The sequence below is a fragment of the Panthera leo genome, chromosome C1 (assembly GCF_018350215.1).
Source record: "Panthera leo isolate Ple1 chromosome C1, P.leo_Ple1_pat1.1, whole genome shotgun sequence".
Taxonomy (NCBI): domain Eukaryota; kingdom Metazoa; phylum Chordata; class Mammalia; order Carnivora; family Felidae; genus Panthera; species Panthera leo.
In genome coordinates, this window is record NC_056686.1 from 134,542,146 (window position 1) to 134,545,499 (window position 3,354).

The window sequence follows — 3,354 nt, forward strand, 5'->3', positions numbered from 1 at the left end:
CCTGTTATTCTGCTGGAAACTAGTTGGAGAGGCTCAATGGAGCACAAATCCTCAATGGACATAAGCACTGTCAAAAGTCTTGGACAAAACTAGCGCGTAATAAGAACAGCAGTTACCGATTTTGAAAGAGCATCTGTCAAAATTGAGAATGTCACTGGCTCTCAGCTAACAGAGATGCTAGTCCTGGAGTGGTTAACAGCCCTCACGTGATGATGTGATCAGAGTAATACAGAGGATTACAGAGTATACACAGTAATACAGAGTAATACTGTCTGAAGTAGGTTATTTTCATTCCATCCGTGCATGAAGAGTTCTTGTGGACCAGAATGGACTTCTTGCAGGAAGTAGGGAAACTAGCTCATTTCTTTTGATGCTCCCATAACCGTTGGAAGTAGGGTTTCACTGTGATACGTTGAAGAGACCGCTCTCAGGAGGCTAGGGTTTTGACAGTCTATGCTTAACTGCTTTCTAGATCATCCAGGAATAGAAACAAATAACCAGCGTGGTCTCAAGGATGTGGAAACTTCAGTTTCCTCATCTACAAGATATGAGTGGTGGATTAGCTGCTTTTATTTTTCTGAGTGTTACAAACATAAAGATTCTTTTCCCACCCGATTCATAGGAGAGCTTTATTAAAGAACAAAAACAAGATTTTTTGACGCTTTTAATGCAGACACAGAGTGTGTTATAATTTGGTCAGGCCGTCAAGGAGTTTATAACATATTTTATAGAGTGATTTCTAGGTGAGGGCATCTGACTCAAGGGGTCATGAAAGTTCCTGGAAAACTGTTTGTATGAAATCATTATTCTTTTTTTAAAGTTCATTTATTTATTTTGAGAGAGAGAGAGAGCGAGTGAGCAAGGGAGGGGCAGAGAAAGAGGGAGAGAGAGAATCCCAAGCAGGCTCCACACTGTCATCGCAGAGCTCAATTTCATGAGAATCGTAAGATCCTGACCTGAGCCGAAACCAAGAGTCAGATGCTCAACTGATGGAACCACCCAGGTGCCCTGTGTCCGAATCATTATTCTAATTTCCATTTTAAAAACCAAGGTAGTACATAATGAGATGTTATTGCGGTCAGAACTCTGTTCGATCAGATTTTTAAAAATGTTCCATCACCATTTATTTTAAAGGGAATGAGATGTTCCTTTTCATGGAATTATCTTTGATAATATAAAAACACTGGATGTTGTGGAAAAGGAAAAAAAAAAGTGTTTACTCCGATCTTAGGCTGATTATTCTAAGACCTACTTTCTCCAGAAATGGCACTTGAAGCGTTAAAATAAGTTCGGCAGGGTGGCTTGTACTTCTCTTTTTCCCCCCTTACTTAGAGTAACCTTCAACCGGAAACGTATGAGCTCACACTTTCTAAGTACGTTCAATAATCAAGTGGTGACCTCCACAGAATGTTGCAGGACTGCAGGAAGTGGTTGAGGGTTATTCAATAGTTGGTGTTCTCCCTTCATGTCTGCACCAATCCTGGGCTGCACTGCAGAATTGGGAAATACTGTTTGTGTTGGAAGCGGCATCTTTCAGAAGAGATGTAAAAACCAAGGTCTAGATTGCCTGTGGTCACGAAATACACATAATGTTTTCTCAGAGTGTAGAGATGTTCTTGAATTTCCTTTCTAAATTTATATGCCTTTATTCATCTGTATTTTTTTCAAGTAATTTGAAGCCCATATTCCTCTTTTCCTATACAAAACTAGACCGAAGTATAAATGTACTTCTTCGCCCTATAGTAAGACGGTTTTAGGAAAGGATAAGAGTGATTCTCCTTTAAGGAAAGGTTATACACTAAAATCTAAGTTTCTTATAAAAAGAGTAAAGATAAGTTAATATTTTCTCTCTTTTATTGTTGGCATATGTTATAAGTTACATAGAGTTTTTTGTGATGTTGTCTTTAGAAACTTTTATTTTTCCAGTATCAACATTTTAAGTGTTTTCCATTTGTGTAAGATAACAACATATAAAATCTCAACAACACTCCATTTTAACTCCTTTCATCTCTTGGGTATTATTGTTGTTTTCTAACACTAAATATTCAATGTATACATACAAAATTTGCAAAACCTATGCACTCTCTCTCTCATCCTTCCATTTCTCTCTCTCTCTTTCTCTCTCTCTCATCCTTCCATTTGACTGCTCTGAAAGTGGTCAGAACAGGATCATAATGCACAAATCTTTCTTTGAACGTTTCCTTATGTTAGATCAATTCCTTCTGAGTTCTGGGCTTGCCAATGCTAAATTTCCTGCCAGGGCGGTAGTCTATTTTTAACATTTTGGGGGCTTATTCTTCGTTCCAAATCTAACAGGCATATTCTGTGAAGTGAAAGAGAGAAAGCTGATGGGCGCACTTAGAAATCAGGACCATCAGGATTTGCAATTTCTGTAGAATCAAAGATATGAATGAGAAAGACCAATTAGAATACTTAAAAGATCATTTGTCACTGCTTTAATCTTCATGTATTTTTTACTCATCATTTTCTTTGACTAAAATTATTAGAATCTTTGTCATATTCATCTCAAGGCCAAATGGGAACGGCCATGCTCATTTTATATTTTCGATATTTTGGAGCCTTTTAACATGTCATACTAGATTATAGGTGGTAGGCGACTGTTTTAATAGAGCAAGTTTGGGGTCATAGCACATTCGTGTCATCTCAGTGTTGCTTCTCTGATTCCAGATTTCATGTACAAATGAAGACTGAGGGATTTATTTCTGTAATATAATAGCATTTGTTTAATTCAGAGATTAATAGATCATCTTCAACCCTGAAACAGAGGCCCTCTGAAACATCAGACCCAAAAAATTGGACACGGCCTATTAGCCCAAAAGAACAGGTTGCCAATTATCTCCATGTTTATTTCAATATTTAGCTCTAAAGGAAGCAATCATTCCTTTATACTTCTTTAAATTTAGTATTGACATTTTTTATTTTGGGAAAGGAGGTCTTGTTGTTTTTTTTTTTTTTTTTTTTTTTAACATGGATACAGGAAAAGAAAACTCTCCAATAAAAATATTGTCTAAAAAGTTTGTTTTGTCTGCATGATTTACTAAATATGTACAATTTCAATTCACAGCGAAGGTAACAAAGATTTAAACAGCCAACATCACAAATGTCTCAAGTTCTAAAAAAAAATCACTGTGCACAGTTTAACAATTTAATTGAATAAAAACCAAAGCTAAGCCTTCAGTCTGAATCTTTTTTATGATGGGCACAAGCCATGTATTTTCTTCATCTTTGTTACACGATGCATATTTCAGTGACTAAACGCCCCTTCCCATTTTAGTATATTAGGTTATGTCAGTACATACTTAAGAGAGGCATAAGCTGCCTCTTGGTACACCT

At 36.6% G+C, this 3,354-nt stretch overlaps 1 protein-coding gene across 4 annotated transcripts in view; it reads right to left on the reverse strand.

The window, feature by feature from the left end:
• Positions 1-2,971: 2,971 nt before the first annotated feature.
• ZEB2 (zinc finger E-box binding homeobox 2) overlaps positions 2,972-3,354 on the reverse strand; it is a 134,608-nt gene continuing 134,225 nt past the window's right edge. For all 4 annotated transcript variants that reach the window (XM_042948692.1, XM_042948695.1, XM_042948696.1 and 1 more), the window contains one exon: positions 2,972-3,354. This exon is cut by the window's right edge and continues 3,930 nt beyond it. The gene's annotated coding sequence lies outside the window, so the exon portion shown is untranslated.